Raw genomic sequence first — 26,771 nt, 5'->3', positions numbered from 1 at the left:
GTAGGTGGCACTGGTGTTGCGCTGAGAATTACTCCATAATTCTAACCGAGCGGGGTCGCGCAGCGGTTACTAAGCTAGACTAGCATCGGCTGGAAGACGGTTCGAATCCGCATCCGACCATCCTGATTTAGATTTTCCGTCAGGTCCCAATATCGTTCCAGGCAAATACCGATACGGCTCCCTTGGAACTTAATGACCTATTTCTTTTTCCCATCCTTCATAACTCCGAGTTTGTGCTCCGTCTCTAATGATCTCGTTATCGACGGGACGTTAAACCTTAATCATCCTTTCCTTCATCATTCTGTTAAAAAAGGGCTTTATAAATAAGCAGTACCAGTCGTTTCATTCACTCATTAGTTAGTGATTTGATGAAACAGCTACAAAAACTAAATGTAATTTTTCTTTCGTCATTTTAAAAATAAAAGCACACAAAAAATTCTTTTCGTTCTATGGTTTAATTAAGGGCAAACGTTAGTGATGGTGAAGACGGAGGGGGAGCGTACACTCTAATATCTGACTGCACTCACGGCTAATGGTTTCAAAAAGGTTGGGAATCACTGTTTTGGAGGCTCTAAATAATCAAGCTGACGATCTCATTGCAAATTCAGACGCCCCCTGCCCCTAACTCCCCCCCCCTTTCCCCACCTTCTGCATGGATCATAAGACCGTGGGAAACACCAGGCATGTTCAGTTGCTGGTCGTTTCATTAACTGGTGGTTGGCGGTATCTTGTGACCCATACAGATAAGGGATGTTGGTTTGTTTCTGCGATCGCAAGCTCGATTAGTATGTGAGATAATAAAATATCAAAAAATAGCACATCCGCATGGGTAAGAGAATAAATTAAGCAGAAATCAAATTAACTTGATAGTTAGAAGTGAGTGGCTTATGAAGAGTCAAGCTTCTGCTGGAATTTTAAATTAAAAAGGAAACCGACTGCTTTCTCAGGCGAATAAATGTGTACACGTCAAGTCCTCGAAATTTTACTAATGATGGCTAGGCATTGTTATTATGGTCCCACGATTCCTGCCGTAAAAGATATTTACACTGATTTGTGTTTATGAATGTTTTGTGTGCGGTATAAAAGAATTTAAATGTAACGTGTGTTAGACTTACCGCAGTGCTCTGTTATCTGCACTAGATAATGCCATTACAATCTTCCCTCAACGAGAATAATACTTTCACCCCTGATTGGAACGTAAATATCGCACTACGCAATTTCCGAGCAACTAGCTATCCACAGACAGCACAAATACTGTTGTTAGAGGATTATTGTAACAAGTTTTCAGAAATGAGAGCGGTGTCGCGCTGCTGCAGCCGTTTCGCACCAGAATCTGATGGGTGTACGGGAAAGAATGTATTTTTCTAACTAATGAGATCTGCTGGTGCAGTATCGCATACATGTGAATCGCAAAACGAAGAGGAGGAAAGGCAGAATTTGACGTTAGAGTAGAATCATTAATTTATTTTGACAGGTTTACAGAAGAAAATAGATTATACTTTTGTTGACTGGATGCACGGGAAACTCCAGAACACTTAGATTTGATTTCACTTCTTCCCAGGCTCGGCTCAGATTTATAACCACTGCACGATCTTGTTCGATGCAGTTGGAAGAGGTAAGCCATGTCGTTCATGTAGCCTGTGAACAGTTAATCCAGTAATTTATTAGTAAACGTGCAATTTAGTGTGAAATAAAACAACTGTTCACTTGGGAATGTTTCATAAACACAAAATATTGATAGAGGTTCAGGTTAGTTAAGTACTGGAACTGACACCAGTAAAAACCAGATGTCAAACGCTAACGAATATACCTTTTTTTACCTCTGTTTTACGCTGATAAACTTGAAATTTGGGCGTTAACGTATCAAACGATACACATCCCTCAATTCCTTGGAAATAGTTTAGAATCTTAAAGTCACACAATCTTTGGTTACTAGTTACTTAGATAAGATTTTTTTAAATTCATAAAAATTAGAACCTATTAAAAAAAAGGATAGTGGGAATATCGAACTCGAATTTGGAGCACCAATAGAACAATCTTGCTACCTCTTATCGCAATTTGTCACCACCAACCATCTGGAATCCACTGTTTGGTGAAGGCTTCGTCCAGATGATGATGTATTACAGCCGTCAGCTACAAACATCCACATTGTTCCGTCATGTTTTTTAATGCTATCAATTAAATTTCCGCTACGCAGTCGCCTCGGTCTTATTTCTTGGATTCCAGCAATCTCAGTCGATCTACCGTCCATTCGTCTGGCTATAAGTACTAGCGATCTATATTACATTTCCAATACAGTCATAAGTAAGTTTTCCTCTGCAGTTTGCTCCTTGCTCAATTTGTTTGCTTTCCTGTACCTCCTAGTTCAGTCATGACATACCTCTCGATTACTCCCCGAGGATACTTCTGTTTTGAGTGGATTTTGCAATAAAAGGCCATGTTTCACTGCTATAAGCCAATATTAGCAGTACTCATTGATAGAAAACTCTCTATTTTAGACACACAAATTTCGTTTACCGATAGTAATTTAGTTTTTTTTATGCAGTCTATACTGTCGATGTCTTCAACTACTCTAATATAAGAACCCAACTAATTCTAGGACTTAACTATTAATTTTTAATAATTTTTCTTTGGTGTCTTAATTTTGTAACGTTTTTGTCTTAAAATAATTGGGTTTACAACCACTTCTGTCGTTCATTGTTGACATTTATCTGCTTTAGGTGTAAATGAAGGTGTTTTGGGTAAGAATATTTACCATTAAAACTTATTATTTCTTATTTCGGTACATGTTACTTTTGTACCAATTTTTCTTCAAGAAAAAAATCGTCAACAGGCTATTTTCCTGAATACCGCGAATGGCTATACAGGGTGGTCCATTGATAGTGACCGGGCTAAATATCTCATTAAATAAGTATCAAACGAAAAAGCTACAAAGAACGAAACTCGTCTAGCTTGAAGGGGGAAACCAGATGGCGCTATGGTTGGCCCGCTAGATGGCGCTGCCATAGGTCAAACGGATATCAACTGCGTGTTTTTAAATAGGAACCCCAATTTTTTATTACATGTTCGTGTAGTACAAGAAATATGAATGTTTTATTTGGATCACTTTTTTCGCTTTGTGATAGATGGCGCTGTAATAGTCACAAACGTATAAGTACGTGGTATCACGTAACATTCCGCCAGTGCGGACGGTATTTGCTTCGTGATACATTACCCGTGTTAAAATGGACCGTTTGCCAATTGCGGAAAAGGTCGATATCGTGTTGATGTATGGCTATTGTTATCAAAATGCCCAACGGGCGTGTGCTATGTATGCTGCTCGGTTTCCTGGACGACATCATCCAAATGTCCGGACCGTTCGCCAGGTAGTTACGTTATTTAAGGAAACAGGAAGAGTTCAGTCACATGTGAAATGTCAACCTCGACCTGCAACAAATGATGATGCCCATGTAGGTGTTTTAGCTGCTGTCGCGGCTAATCCGCACATCAGTAACAGACAAACTGCGCGAGAATCGGGAATCTCAAAAACGTCAGCGTTGAGAATGCTACATCAACATCGATTGCACCCGTACCATCTTTCTATGCACCAGGAATTGTATGGCGACGACTTTGAGCGTCGTATACAGTTCTGCCACTGCGCACAAGAGAAATTACGGGACGGTGACAGATTCTTTGGACCCGTTCTGTTTAGCTACGAAGCGTCATTCACCAACAGCGGTAACGTAAACCTTCATAATATGCACTATTGGGCAACGGAATTTCCACGATGGTGCGACAAGTGGAACATCAGCGACCTTGGCGGGTTAATGTGTCGTGCGGCATTATGGGAGGAAGGATAATTGGCCCCCATTTTATCGATGGCAATCTAAATGGTGCAATGTATGCTGATTTCCCATTTAATGTTCTACCGATGTTACTACAAAATGTTTCACTGCATGACAGAATGGCGATGTACTTCAAACATGATGGATGTCCGACACATAGCTCGCGTGCGGTTGAAGCGGTACTGAATAGCATATTTCATGACAAGTGGATTGGTTGTCGAAGCACCACACCATGGCCCGCACGTTCACCGGATCTGACGTCCCCGGATTTCTTTCTGTCGGGGGAGGGGGGGGGGGGAGTTGAAGGATATTTGCTATCGTGATCCAACGACAACGCCCGACAACATCCGTCAGCGCATTGTCAACGCATGTGCGAACATTACGGAAGGCGAACTAAACTACTCGCTGTTGAGAGGAATGTCGTTGCCAAATGCACTGAGGTTGACGGACGTAATTTTGAACATTTATTGCATTAATGTGGTATTTACAGGTAATCGCGCTGTAACAGCATTCGTTCTCAGAAATGATAAGTTCACAAGGTACAAGTATCACATTGGAACAACCGAAATAAAATGTTCAAACGCACCTACGTTCTGTATTTTAAGTTAGAAAACCTACCTGTTACCAACTGTTCGTCTAAAATTGTGAGCCATATGTTTGTGACTATTACAGCGAAAAAAGTGGTCCAATTAAAACATTCATATTTCTTTACGTACTGCACGAATATGTAATAAAAATTGAGGGTTTCTATTTTTTTAAAAAAAAAACGCAGTTGATATCCGTTTGACTTATGACAGCGCCATCTGGCGGGCCAACCATAGCGCCATCTGGTTTCCCGCTTCAAGCTAGACAAGTTTTGTTGTTTGTAGTTTTTTCGTTTGACGCTTATTTCGTGAGACATTTGGCCCTGTCACGATCAATGGACCACCCTGTGTAAACCTCATCTGGCATTTCTTCCAAAAAGACATTAGTTTCGTTTTGTAACTACTGTTGTTGCTGATTCATCTCTTAAGCTCCACAAACGATGAAAGAATTGTTCTAGTGCTTATTCAATGTTCTCCCTGTTGTTAGTTTCTGCGCCATATGCCATCTTTACGAAGAAACGAGATGCCTATCCAAGTTATGTGTCTGTTTAGTATTCCCGCGACTCGTAAATTTTCCTGCCATTTTCCTTCGTTTTAATAAATGCTGTGTTGCTTTTGAGTTTCCTTATCTTCGTCTGTCTTTTTCTATACCTTCAACATATTATTCCATACGCAAAAATATCTTTGTTAAATGACTGCATGTTTCATCTGCGCTGGTATAATCTTCACTTTCAAAGATTCTGAAGTTGCTGACTAGTATAATTTGGTATAATACGCATCATAAAATAAATTATTATATTCTACATGTTTGATTTATTATATTATATTCTACATGATTAGCTTGTATATCTCGTTTGAGTAACTTAAGTTCTGCATCTTACTGTCCTACAATAACTTGAAATGCTGAAGCGGTTAATATCCGTTACATATATTTATGTGATGGGACCGGTCTGGCGGTTTAATCGAAAGAAATATCTGCTGAAGCGAAGATCGCTAAATTTTATGTATTTCACGAAAGAAGCTGTCATCATCTGATCTACAAATGTTGAACGTAATAAATTTTATAAAGCTGTAAAAGAACAAATTTCACTTCAACGAACACATTTGGCTCTGTGGGAACCCATCAACATAGCACATCTGGAAAGATAAAACTCACACACACACTCACACACACACACACACACACACACACACACACACACACACACACACACCTACACACGTTGTAAACACTAGCGCCACCATCAACGAAATGTGACCGACTTCAGAAGCTATTGATAGTGAAAACTGTAACCGCTGGGTGAGGTCCCATTAATTCTGCCCCTCTGTTTTTTGACAAGGGAGAGAAAACAAAATTTCACCAGAATCTAACCAAAACTTCCATCTCTATTTGTAATATTACTTGCTAATTTAACTTCCACTGCCCCCTTAATAATAGTGTCCCCTTAGCTGGAAGTGCATGCCAGAATCTCCGTGATGTTATATTCCATAGGATTCTCGGTGCCAGGACAATGTTCTGCAATAGCATATTTGTTCGGCTGTTGTAAGTGCGAGAGATGCTTATGCTCAGTATACCGTACTCCACAGTCCTGGCAGTCTGACAATATATGACATGCCACAACTGCAAGGAATACAATAAACACGCTCTTTTCGCAAACCAGGATCATCATTTACGAAACCTAGAAATATCCTAGTTAGATGGTGGTCGAAAAACACATTTCACATCATATTTCCAAAGAATACGACCAATCCCACTGGAAATTCCCCACGCACAAAGCTAGAACGCCGTAGACTTTGGCGCCACCTCGGTATTATGATCACTCGCCCGGTGCACGGTTGGTCGATAGCGCAACGCGCGTCTGACCTGTCTTTCACTATATCCGTTCTGACGAAAGGTGACCTCAAGATGGGTTAATTCAGCTGACAAGCTCTCGTGGTCTGAGATGTCATGGGCATAATGAACCAGAGTACGAAGTATCCATTTACACTGAGTCAGTTGGTGACAACTGTCAGTCTGTAGGTCCAAGTCAGTGTGAGCGACCTTCTTATATACAGCATGTCCCAAAGTACCAGCAATCTTTCTCCCGACTAACACATCAAGGAAGGGAAGCCAGCCATCCTTTTCTACCCTCACAGTGAAAAGAAATTCGAGTGGGTTGAATTTAGGCGCTCTAAAATGCCTTCCAAATTCTCACTACAATGAGGCCAAGCAACAAAAGTGTCAGTCAGTTACCTGAAAAATACGTGGTTTCGAAGCCGCCGACTCCGCGGCACATTCCTCGAAGTCTTTCCTAAAGAAAATGTTAATAACAGGTGACAACTGGCTTCTCATCGCAACTACATCTGTTTTCTCACAGTTACGGTTATTGAATAAAAAGTAAATGGAAGACAACTCATGTCGAAATAGGTTCAGTAATTCAGCACCAAACCTAAACTCAGTCAACCGTAACGGACCTGACAGAGGAACAAGAGTGAAGAGAGAGATCAAGTCAAAACTTACAAAAATATCAGTCATTCAAACGCATCAATGTAAGGAATCCGCCTGGTTCTTAATGTGATGCTCATACCAACCTACTACAGGACTCAAAAGAGTAGCGAGGTGTTTTGTTACACAATGCGTCGGAGCACCAATGTTACTCACAATCGGACGAATAAGAATACCCTCCTTGTGGACTTTAGGGAGGCCATATAACGCAGAGGGAACAGCACAGTAAGAATTGAGACTCTTGATAGTCTCCCACCACAAGAAATTTTTCTTCCGGAGGGTGTTAGTTTTTCTCTCAGTATTTTTTGTGGGGTCAGACCGATCCTGCGATACACTGAATTAGATGCGAAACACTGTATCTTTTGAACGTAATTCACCCAGTCCAAAACTACTGTAGCGTTGCCCTTGTTCGCGAGTAAAATAACAATATCCGGATCAACTCTAAGTGAACGTAAAACAATCATCTCAGCCGCTGTGATACTACTCTTGGGTGGACGTGCCCCAGTCAACACACGATATGCCTCCCTCCTAGCCTCCCCTGCAACATCAGGAAGTACTTTAAAAATAGCCAGTTCAACAGAACTAATAAAATAAACCACATGCAAACGCCTGGAAGTCGGTGCAAAATTTAAACCTTTCCCTAGCACACATAAAGCTGCGTCGTAAAAAGCTTTCTCCGCGAGATTTGCCATAGAACGTCAAGAAAAATGGTTCAAATGGCTCTGAGCACTATAGGACTCAACTGCTGAGGTCATTAGTCCCCTAGAGCTTAGAACTAGTTAAACCTAACTAACCTAAGGACATCACAAACATCCATGCCCGAGGCAGGATTCGAACCTGCGACCGTAGCGGTCTTGCGGTTCCAGGCTGCAGCGCCTTTAACCGCACGGCCACTTCGGCCGGCGAACGTCAAGAAACAGCATTAGACTCCGAGCCAAGGAAACTTTCAAACATGGCTAAATTCCAGGAAATTACAGATTGAAAATCCCAGTCAGATTGTGACCATGTAGAACCGTCCGGCCAGTTCCAAGAAAAAATAGAAATTTTTGAAGTGCTCAGTAAATGGAACCGAAACAATTCTTTGAAAAACAAAATCTAACTGTCGACGAGTGTAATGGGTCCTTCCACGAACAAGAGCTAGGCCAGAGCGTTGCTTGATGCGATTTGTGGCAGGAGGATTAACATGATGCACGTTTCGGAAAAGTTGGAACAATATCTTGGCCACCCCAACAAAAACGACAATGCACACTGCAGTCTTACTCTGCTGCTACGGAGTTCATCCAACCTACGCAAGCAACGATACCTTCCCTCCCCGTCGAGGTTTAGAGCGGGCTTTTGCTCAATTAGTGATGGAATTCTTCTCTTTCCCTTATCAAAAAACAAAGGGACAGAGTTAATGCTGCCTCACCCGTTGGTTACTAATTTTCACTGGCGATGGCTTCTGACGCCGTGTTTGCAATGTGTGTGTGTGTGTGTGTGTGTGTGTGTGTGTGTGTGTGTGTGTGTACTATCTTTCCGTAAATGCTCTGGAAACAGAAGTTTTCGGTTTCTTTGCACAACGCTTACTCGCTGCAGTGTTGTCTTGAAAATGAGTGGGTATGTGCCTGTCGAGTGATCGACGATGTCACCCGGCTGCTTTCCCGTAAGTTATTTGCTATCCGTCACATATTTCACAATGACGTTGTTGTTTGATAAATGTGGTGTATACAATTTTTATTTCCATTCAGTATCTGATAATTTTATTTTGTACTTGTTTTCTATCGGGAAATATTACCCGCAAGGCGTCTAAGGTATGAGATCTGTCATTTCTAGCGTCAGATCCGACGATCGGCGCTGATGAATCCTTCTTTAGTTCTGTTCTACTTTCACATTAAAACCGTGTATTATAATCTTGTAGTGAGATTTACTGCCATTTAACAGTTTCCCTAACTCACTGATGAGGTCTCCTACCTCCTCGTCAGGAAGTTAACAATTTGAAGAATTTCCATGGACAATCTTTTATTTATTAAAAATATTTCCATTGTGTTTGAGATTCCAGCAATATATGCAATCTAGTTTCAAATTTTTCCGTTTACAATAAAATCTACACATGAATATTTTCCTTCGTTCCTCAGTAAGAAAATAGTGTCCTGATTTTTAGTTCTTCGGTCTTGTGTTTTTCATCGCAATCCTCTAACAATACTATTTTCAGTATGTTACTTTTTAATTTCTTTTCGAAGTTATGTAGTTATGTAATCTCCCAGTTTCTCCTGCTACTTGTAATTTAGTAACTACAGATTTCAAAACGTGAGGGTAGGTTACTTCGAAATCTGTAGTTACTAAATTACAAGTAGCAGGAGAAACTGGGAGATTAAGCTCAAAGTTATTGTTTGCGTAGCGAAGCGAAGTACTCTCTCAGAAGTAGCAGATAGCGCCCTGTGGCCTGAAGCTATTACCTGAATACCATTAGTTCTCTGTTCCCAATAACGTCTCACCTGTGTATGAATACAGATGTCCTAGGAATCTGACGGTAGAGACTTCGACAGTCTTATCATTCACTAAACTGCCAGTCCCGGGAATGTCTGGTGGATGATGTGAACAGAGCTAAACCTCGACAGACCTATGTTCACAGCAGCATCAGTCCAGTTCACAAATCAATATAGTCATTTAAGAGTCGGTCTCAGACATGTGTAGAGGATTGCGGTTCTTAACTCACCATATTGTCTGCAGGCCAAACCGTTGAGCAACCCTTCCATATTTCACTGTAGTCGACATATGTGTCTTGAGAGATTCAGCAACTGTTTCGATAATTAAGAAAATTCTCATTTATTGTTAGGTCTCATGTGCACGTTTTTAATTAGATTACATCTTTCGATCACTCTGGATCACCTCCAGATCCAAGTAGCTGCTTCAGCAACTCGTCTTTCGCCTTGTCTACTCAGACCCACGTACCAGAATACAGTACTCTGATATGTGTTTCGGAGTAGACCAGACGGGTTGCTAAAGCAACTACTTAGATCTGAAGATGATCCAGAGTGATCTAATGATCGAAACATGTGATCTAATTAAAAATGTGTAGCCGCCCATATTTGTTACCCACAAAGTAATTAGTCAAGATGATTACCTTACCGGTGCTAACAGCTTGACGGCGTGAACGTCTGTACTTTGACATCTAGCCACATCGATAATATATAATGGAAGAGTCCTCCTCCCATTGATTAGTAAATTCACCTTCTGCAGCAGTTAATATTTACGATCAGAGTTAACTCTTCGTCCAGTGATTCAACAGTAAGTAATTTCTCGGATACTATAATCACATCAGAGATGTTTCCTAGGTATTGATACTAATACTTCTTCTGTCTTTCACACAGCACTCTTCTTCTGATTAAAATTGTATTTTTTTCAAAGTAAGAGAGATTAAATAAAGACATGTAAAACTAAGAGATACTGATGCTCTGTTAGGCCCCATGCCGCATCTACAAACTAGAAATCACAAACATATTTTACTCAAGATATATACACTGATGAGACAAAACATTACGGCCACCTCCTTAGTAACGTGTTGTCCACTTTCGGAGAGCAATACAAAAGGGTTTTTGCGTGACATAGCTTCGACAAGTCCTTGGTGGTTCTGTTGATTCTGGACGTATGGTGGAGCCCGATGGCGTCCCAAATGTATTCCACTGGGTTCAGATTAGACAAATTTGGTGTCCAAGAAATCGAAGGGAATTCACGATCGTGCTCAAGCCACTGAAAACGATTGTGGCCTTGTGACGCGGATAGTTATCCTGCTGCAAGATACCATCAAGCATGAAGTGATATAGGTGGTCTGCAATAATTTTCACGTAGTCTACAGCTGCCTGGTGCCTTTGCTTATTACCACAAGCCTCATAGAAGACAAGAATGAATGTCCTCCCATGGAGTGAAGAGAAACACTGGCGTGAGTAGAAACAAAACTTCCAAAAAGGTGCTACGGTATCCTGTCGTGCGAATATCATTCAAATATTTGTTTGTGTAGGTTGGCACGGACCAATCTAAGTCTGAAATTACGAATTTCAAAGCCGACGGCACTGTCTGTTGATGTTTCGTTTACTTTGTAACGAACATCGGATGTGGTGCTCAATTTTCTGCGTAATATATTACGAAATGTCAGTAATTCGAGTTGCCTCTGGTTTTGGCCAGAGAGATCGTAACAGTGCGTAGGATCTTAAAGCAGGAAATATGAATCTCTGTCACAGTCTGACATGACTCGCTGGTCACTGAAAAATACTATAAATGTAATTACGGCCAATTTTAACCACCCACTTTGCTTATGTTCTTGGCAGCTCACAGTTATCATTGATGGAAAAATACATGTGACTTACATTTAAAGCAATAAATGATAGTTTTGTTAAATGTTACATGTGCGTGCTGCCTTCTCATTACGTTCCTTCACATTTCGAAAAGCACACTAAGGAAAGTACAAGAGTTTGAGTATTTCCTAATTGCAAGGACTTTTAAACAAATCACAGTGTGCTGTGTATTGTCTTATCCGTAATGGCAGTTGCTTGATACGATATGTACATTCAGATTAATCACGGTAGAAAGATGAACCCGCAGCCTTGTTATTCATTTCAGAGATCTTCTTTTTCTGCAAGAATTTACGAAAGAATTATTTCTGCTGTAGCGGTCGCGCAGTTCCAGACTGTAGCGCCTAGCGCCTAGAAGCGCTCGGCCATCCCGGCCGGCACCAGATAGGGCAGACGATGATAACGTTAGTAATTTGTAAAGCGTTACGTTGTACAGGACAGGTTGTGAGCTACAGATGTATTTGAGGCTTAGAGCATGAGAGCTTACCTCGAAGTTTATCTATAATTACCGATATAAATTGTCTTGTTTTAATTTCAGTAATTTGAAATTCCGTTTCATTAGCAAAAGTTAAGTCTAAAAGTATGCTTTAGTCTGACTTATATTCCAGCTGATTGAAAGCGTAGAATTATGTTTTCAGAGTTTGTGGGCTGAATAGAAACAGTAATCAATCGTGTTTCTTCAAAGAAGACCTAGAATTTGACGGAAGTATTGGCATTGTTTTCAACACAGGAGATTAGGCTCTGATTAAAGCACGTGGAAAACAATGAAGTCATTTAGGCGGTATTCATGTAAAATATTTTATTCAGAAGGGAAAGATTAAGTTGGTGTTTGTTTTTTTGAAAAAAAAAAAATGAGACTGATTAAACACGTTTACTTTAATAGGTCAGTAGTCACTTCTTAGTCAATAAGGCGTTGTTGGAAAGCTCTCCATTACTTCTGAGGAGGTACTTACGATTTGTAGATTCAGAGACATGTACATTTTTAAAGATGATGTTTGTGACTTAATGTATTAAGAAACAAATGAAGTTCATCAGTTTAATGCTACAATGAGTTAATTAGATATATAGTACTGTTTATTTGGAAAACAGAATTAAAAAATCACAACCCATGCAATATTCTTAGTTTTGTACTGAATAAAACTTTCTGAACCACACAAATTTTTTCTTATTCTTTCAGAGCCAAAACAAATTTTGATTTGTCCCTATTCACCCGAAGGCCCAATAAACAGAAACAACAAAATTTAATACTCTGTTTCTATTCACCCACTCCTGCAAGGTGAATAGAAACATCAAGTTTTTATTTTTATATGTTATAATATAATGAGGCAGGTCTCAAAGTTAATTGTAAATTTGAAGATGGGAGCAAGACTCATAACCCCATATTATTTTGATTTTATTTATCTGTTTAAAATTATCATTTTTTTTTCTTTTGACGTTGAAAACTTTTTCTATTCACCCACTTTACGGTAATCGTGCCTAACAGGCCAGCGTCTGTGGCGCGGCTCTTATTCAAGCAGCCGTTTGCCTGGATGCCAGCGTATACTTTGCGTAAAAAGAAACCTAGTTAACACGGCCGGAAGCTCGAGAAAATGTAATCAGGTATCTTCGATGCTACAAGTAATAACGTTGACGTAACCTCCGTGTACTTTTTGAGTTTTAACTCGGTGATTTCGTTGATATGCGCCGGATGTCGCCTTTCCATGTAGCAATTAATATACAAACATTTTCCTTATATGCAAATTTCCTCTGTTTTCTATAAACGAGTTATCGACGAATGTTGTGGAGTACTGATACAGAAAAAATTTCTGTTTGTTTTGAGAAGATCACGAGTTCTTTCTACAGAAGGAGATTGCCTGAAACAGATTATTGGTCAGTGCCGTAATGAAAGGAGTACGATAATATTCGTGTAAGTTACCGAGCTGTTATTCTCCCACGTTTTAGATATGCTGCTTGAAGTTTTTTTAAAATGGGAATACGAGACACATCATAATATTACGATTCCCTAGGAAAAAACTAAACTACATTGACCTGATCTGAGACATATTACAGCTTATCTAAGTTCAGAATGGCTGCAATAAACAAACCAAGGTTTATTGATTAACTATTGGCGCTGTTTAATAAATGCTGTTGTTCGTTAAAAGCCTGAAGTTGTCTAAATGCGAAGGGTTCACGGTGTGAACGTACCGCTGACTTCATTGCATTAAGTGGGTTACTCGAAGAGATTACCATTTCCCATATATATGTGTACAAACGCACACTATCAAAAAAGAACGAAAGATCGGAAACTAAATTCCAAAATTCGTTCCCAGCCACCCGTACCCGAATATTCCATATAGATCAGGATTCCCAAACATTTCCTCTGATGGGACACTTTGAGAATCTAGAATCTTGGTTTATTTTGAAGGCTAATAAAATCTGTAGAAAATGAGAAAAACTTGTTTTCTTCCCCAGTGATTAATTCAATTTTAAATCATAATTAATAACACAGAAATCATAATAGAATTAAAAAATAATAATATGGTCAAAACGTCGAAAAAAATCGCTATGTTACTAACAGTTTTTTGCGGAGCGCTTATTCACTTCCCGCGGAACACAGTTTGGGAAACCGTATCTGTATCGCACTGTGCAATACACACACCACACACAACAAAGCGGTTCGGTATAACACATCATAACTTTCGGTGACATAAAAAATAAGTGATAAGCCAGTTTTAATTACGTATAATATGAAGAAAATGTGGTGGTCAATGATACCAGGCTGACGCAACGTTTGCTATACATTACCGCGGTAACCGTGTGAGTGTTTCTTTGTACCACACAGAAAAACTGATGCAACTCTCCTCTCCTTTATGCGATCGCCACGAAATTCAGTGCCTATTTTCCCAGTAACCATTAAAAGTTAGATCGAGTTTGTTAAAATTAATTATTACTGTGCTTTATAAGCAAACGTCAGCATCAGTTATTCCAAAAGTCACTAACAATTTCAACACGTAACGAATGGAAAGGTAGAAGTTTGGAGGCATTATGTTAACATACGGGAAGTAGAATTACGCTTCCTCCTACCCTCTCCGTTCGCCATTTAAGCGAGATAAGGTCAGTGTTGAGCACGATCCATGATGCTGTTGATTTTCGACTGTCATTCCACAGTCCAGGTTCTCTTCAAAGAGCAAGGTGGCGCAGTGACCAATGAGCTCAATTCTTATTTGGAAGGAGTGGGATGCAGATAACTGTCTAGTCATCCCAACTTACATTTTCCTAAGTCTATCAAGATGGTTTCCGGATTGTTTCCTATGCAAAGAACAAGCCGGATTTCAGAATTTGTGCCCTGTTTCAAATTACCTAGTAGTCGACGGGATGTTACACTCTAATGTTCCTTCTTTTCCCAACAGGATCACGCACAGCGATTTCAGACAAGCTTTTCATTCAAGTACTGACTGATTTATGGGGTTAATGGAGCCGAAAGCAGTAAAGGCATATTCGCGATTAACGGGGATTAAGGCTAACGACCTTCTTTCTCCATAATGATATTTTATTTCCGCCATATCAGACCGATATGAATGAAGGAAACACATCAACACAGAAGAGACTCCACTTAATGCTAATCAAAAATTACTTCTCTCACAAAGAAGGAGCTTTGCAAAATCCTAATAATGCGTTCTTGATTACTTTTCATACAGGTAGGATTTTCATAGTGCATCAACGATTGAACAGAGTTAAGAAATCTGTGTTAACTCAGATTAGTTCAGTCGTTAGTTTCATGAATTGAAAGTAACTGATAACGTTACTCAACTAGTGACAGAGTTACACCACATTCTGAATCTTCACGTCTGCAAGACAGTCTTTTGAAAGAAGTTACTACGAACAGCTATTTCTCTGGGGTGTGATGTGTATAAAATGAAGACAGAGTCAACATCTGATTACGTAAGTGGTTCAAAAAAATGGTTCAAATGGCTCTGAGCACTATGGGACTTAACTTCTGAGGTCATCAGTCCCCTAGAACTTAGAACTACTTAAACCTAACTAACCTAAGGACATCACACACATCCATGCCAGAGGCAGGATTCGAACCTGCGACCGTAGCGGTCGCGCAGTTCCAGACTGAAGCGCCTAGAACCGATCGGCCACTGCGGCTGGCCGTAAGTGGTTCATGCGGTGTTAAGAAGCGGTAACGTACAACAGATCACGTAGTTGTTGATGACAGCTCATAATAGTACATAATGTTAAATGGCAACAAATAAAGTTCTTTTAGATTATTGATGGTGAAAACAGTTAAAGAAAAGTAATCAAACACTAATCTGTTTTGAAATGTAGTTACTAACTATATACTGGTTATTCAATGGCTTTCATAAAATAAAGTTTAAATGATTGGTTGATATGGCTCTATCGTTTGACTGGCAGGATAGTACAGAAGCACTATGCACAAACAGATACTCACTTATGTGTAAAGTCTATAATTCTTTAAAAAGTGCATAATGATTTTTTGGTTGTGTTTTATGATTTGAGAAGGATGGTAATACTTGAGGGAAAAGTTGCAGTATGAGAAAGGAATCAGCGATTGAAATGAATCTTCATGGACATTTTTGTGTTCCCCATCCCTGGAAAAGAGATTAGTTGTCTTCATCAACACCACAGACAAAATGTTAAATTTTATTGACTAGTGTATCTTTTTTTATCGTTACGTGACCGACATAGCAACGTCAGACGAAACTGGTGGTCTAAATTGTTACTTGTGTTCTTTTTCTGAGCATCAGTAGTGCGAAAAACGAACTATTTCTTATCTGAACCCGTGTCACGTGTCACTGCTCGATGTTGCACGTGCCTTGCTCCAGTCACGACTGTTTGGGTGGGTATCTCCTCCATGTCCTGTGCAAAGGCCGATGCGGCCACAGTCACGTGATCGCAAAGCAACACCACAGCGTCACGCCTCAGCACTGCCAACGACTCCTATTGAGGACATAGCAATGAGGCTGTTCAGCTGTTTACAGCTTCAGATATTTGCGACCGCAATCAGTTGCTCGTAAAAATGTTATTTTAATATGATATGTATCACTTATTCTTCCTGTTTGGAATTATTGTGTCTTGAGCCTTAATTAACTTGTAGCAGTTCTCTAATTTGAACTGGTTATGCAGTTGAATGGAATGGACAGTGTCTTGAAAGGAGGATATAAGATGAACATCAACAAAAGCAAAACAAGGATAATGGAATGTAGTCTAATTAAGTCGGGTGATGCTGAGGGAATTAGATTAGGAAATGAGTCACTTAAAGTAGTAAAGGAGCTTTGCTATTTGGGGAGCAAAATAACTGATGATGGTCGAAGTAGAGAGGATATAAAATGTAGACTGGCAATGGCAAGGAAAGCGTTTCTGAAGAAGAGAAATTTGTTAACATCCAGTATTGATTTAAGTGTCAGGAAGTTAACATCCAGTATTGATTTAAGTGTCAGGAAGTCATTTCTGAGAGTATTCGTATGGAGTGTAGCCATGTATGGAAGTGAAACATGGACGACAAATAGTTTGGACAAGAAGAGAAAAGAAGCTTTCGAAATGTGGTGCTACAGAAGAATGCTGAAGATTAGATGGGTAGATCACATAAATAATGAGGAAGTATTGAATAGGTTTGGGGAGAAGAGAAGTTTGTGGCACAACTTGACCAGAAGAAGGGATCGGTTGGTAGGACATGTTCTGAGGCATCAAGGGATCACCAATTTAGTATTGGAGGGCAGCGTGGACGGTAAAAATCGTAGAGGGAGACCAAGAGATGAATACACTAAGCAGATTCAGAAGGATGTAGGTTGCAGTAGGTACTGGGAGATGAAAAAGCTTGCACAGGGTAGAGTAGCATGGAGAGCTGCATCAAACCAGTCTCAGGACTGAAGACCACAACAACAACATGTCACAAAAAAAAAAGAGCTCAAAAGCTGGACCGCGATGTTGACAGCCTTGTTCTATTACACATTTAACAGAAGCAATGTACTGATATAGTTTACCATAATAAAATAGGTCTAGGCCCACAGATACAATATGCGCATAATTTCAACATGTGGCCACAGTACAATCAGTAAATAATGTCATAATTTTTGAAGATATCATTTCCGCCGAGACTGTGATTTTACATTTCTGTAAACCACTATCAGCAAATTTAGGCTATATGTCCATTTTAATACAAACAGTACTTTGTATACTATACGAAAGTGAAAGAAAAACAAAAAAACTGTTTATTCACCATTACGATTGAGAACACGAATGTGCCTAGTTTTGCAGGACTCAAGCTTACTTGTTTTCCGACTGTGAGGTAGTTGTTATTTTGTAATTTGACGTCTCACAATATTGTGTGATACATCGTCCAATTAAATATTCAGGTTTTTATAAAATCAATGAAAAAGCAGTCTAGACTGCGATGGTAGTTTATTAAAATGACCGGTTTCAGTCTATACTTGAGCCATTTTCAGCACTATCAGCTGAAGATAACCTAAGTATAGGCCGAAATCAGTCATTTTAATGAAGTACCATCGCGATCTAGACTGTTTATTCACTAATTTTATGTAGATTACAAGATCCTTGCCTCCGAAAATGTTACCGAAGTTTTTGAATTCTGGTTGTTACTTGAATGGGAAATGACACGTATTAATGGACTTATCCACTTGAAAACGGCAATACTGCCGCATTTGGTAGATTAAATAAAACCATACGTTATTGCTGGAAGCAATGTTTTTCAAGCCATTTCATAAGACAGTGGAACCTAACCAAGAAACATAAGTATCGTGTCTGTTACGGCTAATTTAAGGAAGTAACTGGTTTCTACTGAAAAATATGACATTAGTTTTAATTGTACTGGTCTGGAAATCAGCCTGTGATTATACTTCCAGACAGGAGACGAAAGGTGACAGGAAGTCTGGTTGTACAGATTGTTGCTAGTAATAAGAGCAGTCGATTTATTTTTGAATGCACTTTGTACACAAATACGTAAACGTATGGACTTTATAGAACTAAGGAAATGTGTCATTTTATGCACCGGCACTAAACCGAAAACAAAAAGGAAAGAAAGATGCAGCACCCTGCCATGCGAAATTGGACAATAATAAAGAAAATTCACTAAGCAACACCAAACAATTTGTGAATCACACGATAGTAATACTGCAGACGAAAGTTTGTAAGTGTAGAAGCAGCTCAAACAACACAACTAAAATAAAGGAATGGACTATACAAATATTCTGCACGTGTGGCAATGTAGAGACTTTAGCGATATAACTTAAGGAGAAAGAAACATCAGAGACACTCACTACACTTCGAAGTCTGAAGGAAGAGAAAATCAAGGAAGAAATGCTAAATATCTTTCAACTGCGGAAAAAAAGGAAGTGTGTGATTCACATACAGGCCACAGACAAATAATGGAATTGATTAAATGACGTGAATGTAGGGAAAAAAGGCAGCGGTAGTGACTGCGTCGGCGCAGGTATGATCAACATGAGTAATGATCAAGATGTACATACATGCTTATTGACGTTTATCACAGTGCGTGAGATGTACGTCAATAAACTTGGGTTACGGGAGGGGAGTGGCTTGACAAGGAAAGGACCTTGGTTCCACTTGATGTATGTAAGATATCTGACATTCTGATCTTTAGCGCTACAGATTCCAATTGTGAGGAAAATTTACAAAAATAAGACAATGATTGGTTACTTTAGTGCTCATAAAAATTTTTAAGACCTGTGACCCCGTAAAGAGCTGGGAAAGTTACTCACCATTTAGCAGTGACGATCGTTTGTGCCGCAGAAGATAAAGCTTGGAAAGTGCCTCATAATATGAGGCGTTACATATAATCCCCGCTGGCTAAGAGAGTAACGCTGGGAAAATGCCACCACGAGCTTAAAAATTTTCCACTGTGTCATTCACTCAGCTTGTGTTGGTGGTCCGATGGAGTGCACGTGATAGTATCCTGCTCGTCCGCTTCCAATACGAGGAGCCTGAGTGTCAAGGTGAACCTCCACCGAATTGTAAGAAATGTTTTCCTCACTTTTGTTCACCGACGTCATAGCCGTGACCCCCCCTATCAAGAGCTCCTTGCCAACCGAAATGCGTCTTACTTTATCGCTGCTCCTCGGCGCCGAGGTCCCGCGGCCTATGGCTAACCGCGTCGGGTACAAAGATTCCTCCGGGGATGACGCACTTTGGGCCCTATCTGGCGGCAACCGGTCTGCGCGCCAGCGAGCGGAGGGTCTCCGCCGGCTGTTGGAGGGGGCGCTATATATTCAGCGGCCCAGCGGGTCGTTGTCACGAACAGCTCAGCTCAGCTCTCCGTCGAAGTTCCATGCCACTTTGGGCGGCCGCCGTACGCACGGTCCAGTGTCACCGAGGCATCCAGTGAGCACCACACACACGGCACAATGCTGATTGGGTCGGCATCCAGGTACATCGCGGGCCGCGGAGCCGTGCAGCGCATCTACTGGCGAACCAGCGACAGCCAGAAGGGCGCGAAGCTCGTCAAGTACGGCCGCGTGCTCACCGTCAGCCGCGCAGACGCCGACGCCGCCAGGGCCACGCCGCCGCGACGCCTCGCCGGAGACGTCCTCAGTCCGAACGCCGTCCACTTTCTCTAAGGTGAGTGCGCGCACCTCGTCCTTCATGGTTTTCATTACTTTTAGTATCTCCGTAGCTGATAGGGCATTTGTTTCCTAAATAGACATCGTATAGCTTTTTTTCGCACCTAGTTTCGGAATCGCACTTCCATTCTCCTGAAATCATATCTGCCATCAGCCAAGCCATCAAATTGAAATTCGGCAGTAAATACTGGTGATGCCGCATTCCAGACTGTCTGCTTGGCTGATGGCTGCAATGACTGCACGAGGATGGGACTGCGACTCCAAAATTCGTCGCAAAGAAAGAAAAATAAATAGTTAAAATTAAACGAAGTACATCTATGGAGGTGCCAACAAGCTAGCCGCATTGCTACATCTACATCTATATCTACATTTATACTCCGCAAGCCACCCAACGGTGTGTGGCGGAGGGCACTTTACGTGCCACCGTCATTACCTCCCTTTCCTGTTCCAGTCGCGTATGGTTCGCGGGAAGAACGACTGTGTGAAAGCCTCCGTGCGCGCTCTAATCTCTCTAATTTTACATTCGTGATCTCCTCGGGAGGTATAAGAAGGGGGAAGCAATATATTCGATACCTCATCCAGAAATGCACCCTCTCGAAACCTGGCGAGCAAGCTACACCGCGATGCAGAGCGCCTCTCTTGCAGAGTCTGCCACTTGAGTTTATTAAACATCTCCGTAACGCTATCACGGTTACCAAATAACCCTGTGACGAAACGCGCCGCTCTTCTTTGGATCTTCTCTATCTCCTCCGTCAAACCGATCTGGTACGGATCCCACACTGATGAGCAATACTCAATTATAGGTCGAACGAGTGTTTTGTAAGCCACCTCCTTTGTTGATAGACTACATTTTCTAAGCACTCGCCCAATGAATCTCAACCTGGTACCCGCCTTACTAACAATTAATTTTATATGATCATTCCACTTCAAATCGTTCCGCACGCATACTCCCAGATATTTTACAGAAGTAACTGCTACCAGTGTTTGTTCCACTATCATATAATCATACAATAAAGGATCCTTCTTTCTATGTATTCGCAATACATTACATTTGTCTATGTTAAGGGGCAGTTGCCACTCCCTGCACCAAGTGCCTATCCGCTGCAGATCTTTCTGCATTTCGCTACAATTTTCTAATGCTGCAACTTCTCTGTATACTACAGCATCATCCACGAAAAGCCGCATGGAACTTCCGACACTATCTACTTGGTCATTTATATATATTGTGAAAAGCAATGGTCCCATAACACTCCCCTGTGGCACGCCAGAGGTTACTTTAACGTCTGTAGACGTCTCTCCATTGATAACAACATGCTGTGTTCTGTTTGCTAAAAACTCTTCAATCCAGCCACACAGCTGGTCTGATATTCCGTAGGCTCTTACTTTGTTTATCAGGCGACAGTGCGGAACTGTATCGAACGCCTTCCGGAAGTCAAGAAAAATAGCATCTACCTGGGAGCCTGTATCTAATATTTTCTGGGTCTCATGAACAAATAATGCGAGTTGGGTCTCACACGATCCCTGTTTCCGGAATCCATGTTGATTCCTACATAGTAGATTCTGGGTTTCCAAAAACGACATGATACTCGAGCAAAAAACATGTTCTAAAGTTCTACAACAGATCGACGTCAGAGATAGGTCTATATTTTTGCGCATCTGCTCGACGACCCTTCTTGATGACTGGGACTACCTGTCCTCTTTTCCAATCATTTGGAACCCTCCGTTCCTCTAGAGACTTGCGGTACACGGCTGTTAGAAGGGGGGCAAGTTCTTTCGCGTACTCTGTGTAGAATCGAATTGGTATCCCGTCAGGTCCAGTGGACTTTCCTCTATTGAGTGATTCCAGTTGCTTTTCTATTCCTTGGACACTTATTTCGATGTCAGCCATTTTTTCGTTTGTGCGAGGATTTAGAGAAGGAACTGCAGTGCGGTCTTCCTCTGTGAAACAGATTTGGAAAAAGGTGTTTAGTATTTCAGCTTTACGCGTGTCATCCTCTGTTTCAATGCCATCATCATCCCGGAGTGTCTGGATATGCTGTTTCGAGCCACTTACTGATTTAACGTAAGACCAGAACTTCCTAGGATTTTCTGTCAAGTCGGTACATAGAATTTTACTTTCGAATTCACTGAACGCTTCACGCATAGCCCTCCTTACGCTAACTTTGACATCGTTTAGCTTCTGTTTGTCTGAGAGGTTTTGGCTGCTTTTAAACTTGGAGTGAAGCTCTCTTTGCTTTCGCAGTAGTTTCCTAACTTTGTTGTTGTACCACGGTGGGTTTTTCCCGTCCCTCACAGTTTTACTCGGCACGTACCTGTCTAAAACGCATTTTACGATTGCCTTGAACTTTTTCCATAAACTCTCAACATCGTCAGTGTCGGACCAGAAATTTTCGTTTTGATCTGTTAGGTAGTCTGAAATCTGCCTTCTGTTACTCTTGCTAAACAGATAAACCTTCCTCCCTTTTTTTATATTCCTATTAACTTCCATATTCAAGGATGCTGCAACGGCCTTATGATCACTGATTCCCTGTTCTGCACTTAAAGAGTCGAAAAGTTCGGGTCTGTTTGTTATCAGTAGGTCCAAGATGTTATCTCCACGAGTCGGTTCTCTGTTTAATTGCTCGAGGTAATTTTCGGATAGTGCACTCAGTATAATGTCACTCAATGCTCTGTCCCTACCACCCGTCCTAAACATCTGAGTGTCCCAGTCTATATGTGGTAAATTGAAATCTCCACCTAAGACTATAACATGCTGAGAAAATTTATGTGAAATGTATTCCAAATTTTCTCTCAGTTGTTCTGCCACTAATGCTGCTAACATAGTTACCCGTCATGTCACTAAAGTTAAGTGCTGTAGGAATTGTTTAGTACTTGTATGGGGGACCGTCTGAGTCTGTCGAGCGCTGTTGGCGTGTACTCAGCCCTTGTGAGTCCAATTGAGGAGCGGAAGTAGTGGCTCCGGTCACGAAAACTGACAGCGACCAGGAGGTCAAGAGAACGGTATGCTAACCAAGTGCCCTTCCGTACTTACATCCAATAACGCCTATCGGCTGAGAATGGGTTGGTACCGTTGGATTTTCCGAGACCTGTTCCGAAGGAGTTCAGTTTCAGTTTTGTAGGTGTTGAACTATTTTCGAAAGAGATACAAAATATTTACATAATCTCTGTCTTATTACCAAGTAACATTGCCATGTCACGTTTCGGATGTATCACATCATATTTTACTTTGCAGTAAATGACGAGTATTTTATAAAATAAATTAAACATATCATTTAGCTATCTGATGATTCAGTCATCCTGAAACAAAACCCGACATTTTTTAATTGTTAGTAAAAGAGTGAGTAATATAGGGAATATCACGAATATACATAACAAAGGACTTCAACAATAACCATTTAGGAAACAGAAAAATACAGTTAAATAATCAAAGAGTTAATATTATTCATGATGCTTGGAGAACTCCGTGTGATGTATGATGATGAGAAAAACATTGTAACCACTCAGATTGAGTTATCTTTGCCGAATGAATATAGTGCGCAGAATGCCATCTGTGCGCTGTATTATTTTAAGGAAAAGGTTCTCTTTCTCTTAACAAGAAGTAAAATGTAATCTGCACATATTCTGCTATCGAATTCGTTTTCTTACAATGTAATGACCTCTGGCTATGCGTGGCTTCGTGTTAATATGGCAAGACTCATTAAATCCGAAAGCAGGAGCATACTGCAAGCTAAATCAAAATGAAGGCAAGCACATTTAGTAAAATGAATGTCACTATTGGAGAACTAAGAGTAGAGAGATATACTGTATTAGCTTTCAGATCATAGCATTACTGATACTTTCCAATGGGTCAATTAAAATAGAATTTTACCTCTTTGTCCAATCATAAATGTAGAGAAGAACTAAAAAATTGAAAGAAGTGTAATTAAAACATTGTTGGAAACAGGTCAGAGGAAAGCATTACAGTAAAAAAACGACATTTTCCCGCTGCCACTGCCGGGTTGCAATAATTTCGTATAGAATATATGATATTTGTTACTGTCAATATAAAGACGTTGTTAGTTCTAACTCTCCCTAACCTGCATCTGGTCTCGCAAAAACATGTAGTTTGTTGGCTACAGAGACCGAGCGGAGAGCGTTTTGGCAAAGTTGTGCCGCACCTGTTTTCTTATAACCACCTGCTGTATGTTGCAGGGGTTGGACGCAACCCGGGCTGCAGCACGCATCCGACTGCAGCACGGAGCAGGTACGGGGCCAAGACGTCGTGACTGCTCCGTAGCGGACTACGGACACCTCAGGACTGCCTCGTGAACACCTCACTCTCCACCAGTCTTTCAAGTTCAGAAGCAAACAGAGACTTCGCTTCATCGTTTTACCTCTTAGTATTTACAGAGCAGCTAACTCGCAGTTGCTTTCATTCACATTTCTCACGTAATGATCAAAATGTGGTATTTCCTGTTTTTATTTAATAGCGAGTTTCATTCACGGTTTGTTACTGCAAATCGATGAATTGCATCTCATTTTTGCATCATCTACCATACTTTTATTTATGAGCTGTGTTTGTGCATTTTTGTTGTTGTAATAAAACATTTTCTATTATAAACTATTTCCAATTCTGTAAAAAAAATTCCTTTCCGCACTGTGGAAATGTCTAAAAATCACTAGAAAGATGATGCATTTAGCTCAAAGACGCTTTCCTTTTCATTTCCCACGTAACGTTTAACAAATGAAATTTACTGCTTTCTGTGTTAAGTAGTTATTATGAGTAACAATGCATCACTTCAATTACGAAACAGAAGCATATGAGAGCTACACGCTTACTCAAAAGTAAACAAAACATTTAGTGCGATGGACTCCACCGACTACGATACGTTGTAAGTATGTTGGAAAAGGAAAAAAAAAACCGCTTAGATAGTGAGTGGTAAGACTAATCCACAACAATAACATTCCACACATTTCAAAATGCAAGAAAGTACCGGTAATCAAAATGACATAAAATTTTATCACTATTTCTAAGGACTAGTTGTATTTCTATCCCATTCTTCACGCACTCGTATTTTAGATGTCAGACTTGTCGATAACAGAATAGTGAATATTATTTCTCTGTGCATTACTTCTCATTTCGTTAATCACTTCTTCCGCTCTCCGTTTGAATATTCTTACAGAATTATTGTCTAGGAGAGCGTTACTTCAAATATCCGAAATTCATTAGAAAAAATTCATTTTCCCAGGTACCAAATAATGCTACGTTTTTACTTGCTGCATATCACAAAGATCACAGCTTTCTTCCACTGACGATCCAAATCTTAATTATGTCACAGTGTCATGACCGATGAAATTTTCTAGGCGTCTCACTCTTGACCGATACGTAAAATATAGAATATCGGCGGATTAGTAAGATCTTGTTGAGGCATTCATTGGTAAATTACTTCCGAGGGAATTTATCGAGTAGGATATAATGGATATAAAATAATTATTGTGTGATAAGTAAATATCGTGCTCCATTGAGTAAAATTCCCTCCTACCGGCAATGTCAGTTCATTCGATAGTGCTGGGAGCAGTAGATTTATAGAATTTTGGAAAGAATGTTACCCAGATTTTTCCTGCTAATGTTATGAAGATAAGGATATTAAAAAGATAGATGTAACTTTTTAATTGTGAATTAATTTGTGTGACATTAACAGTGAAGTGTTTTTCGCACTTCTGCTCGTGGTAGACGAATAACTGCACAATTTATAGTTGTATCTTTGATTCGGACAGTGCGCGAGATATTCTTTCTAAAACTGGAAATTATATGCCAATAATTTCAGATAATTCTGATGACTTCGCTGCAGACGCAGACTTAAACTCCACTCTTCTCTTTAACTTGAGATGAAACAGCATTTCTGTCTTTAGTTTCAAGGAAGGCAAAACAGTACCTATGCGAAAAAGAAAGAAACAGAGATAATAAATACTCAGATCTGAAGCTTTCCAATTTCTCGTTTGAATTTAATAGCATTTGATAAACTCTCTACCTGTTGTAAAAAAATTTACTTATGCGCTGAAAACAATTTGAACAATATGGATGAATTAGCTACTTTATAATGAAGGCGCACATAGCGTGTTAGAAAGCTGTCTTTTCAAGAATGTTTCAGATAGAAAATGTAACTTTTGATTTATGAAGCATTTCTCATGAAATTTCATTAGGTTAACACCAGAAATTGTGGGAAGTAATTCTAAAGCCCTCCATTCTCACAGCCGCCTCTCTCTCTCTCCTTCTCTCTCTAACTCTCTCTCTCTCTCTCTCTCTCTCTCTCTCACACACACACACACACACACACAGTCTGGGATGTTTGTAGATGTTGTAGTCTTCGTTGTTAACACTTGTAATACATGGCAAAGTGAGCCAATTTTTGTGCTGTTCACCAGAGCCGATTATTACTTAACCCATTAATACTGATACACTTGGAAATTCACTGCAGAATAAAATAATTAATGCAGGCAGATAATTGTCTCAGAGGGAACAGTCGTCATTAGTCGAAAATCGTGGTATGTGTATCAGTTCTTTGTGTAGAAATAATGTTCTTCAAATGTTTGTGCTACTTTAATTGCTGTGACGGAAAATGTTTTACCTGCTGCGTTATAGCAGTGTGTGAGAAAGATGATAGCAAGGAGATACTGTGGGTAGGATACCAGGTCGAAGCTGTCGCCAGAGTAAATGTTTACTGCTCCGACACAAACGGAAGCGGCGCTGCGTGTGAAAGTCCATGGCAGCCAGTCCCAAGTCCGTTGAGTTGACGGCGGCCTCTCCCACTCATACTCTCAGTGCAGCCTGCTTTTTCTTTTTTACAGTTTCCTCGTGTTTACGGTAGCAGTTAGCGTGAGTGCAATCTAGCATCACAAAGCTCTATTTTGATAAAAATTCATGCCTAACATTGATGACGACACTCTACCAACCAGAAATCTTTACTTCT

The 26,771-nt window shown here is 40.3% G+C and overlaps 2 long non-coding RNA genes across 2 annotated transcripts; one reads left to right on the top strand and one right to left on the bottom strand.

Annotated features, from left to right (window-relative positions):
* Positions 1-1,443: 1,443 nt before the first annotated feature.
* Positions 1,444-19,504, bottom strand: LOC124548655. Its single transcript, XR_006967711.1, has 2 exons — positions 18,964-19,504; positions 1,444-1,638 (listed from the first exon to the last, which is right to left on the bottom strand). It is a non-coding gene; the product is annotated as an uncharacterized LOC124548655 (long non-coding RNA).
* On the top strand, positions 19,357-24,421 carry LOC124548644. The gene is made up of 2 exons (XR_006967710.1): positions 19,357-19,819; positions 24,013-24,421. It is a non-coding gene; the product is annotated as an uncharacterized LOC124548644 (long non-coding RNA).
* Positions 24,422-26,771: the final 2,350 nt, after the last annotated feature.

Source organism: Schistocerca americana, chromosome 1, assembly GCF_021461395.2.
Source record: "Schistocerca americana isolate TAMUIC-IGC-003095 chromosome 1, iqSchAmer2.1, whole genome shotgun sequence".
Lineage (NCBI taxonomy): Eukaryota > Metazoa > Arthropoda > Insecta > Orthoptera > Acrididae > Schistocerca > Schistocerca americana.
The sequence above is the reverse complement of the archived record's forward strand: the minus strand, read 5'-3'. Positions and strand labels throughout refer to the sequence as shown.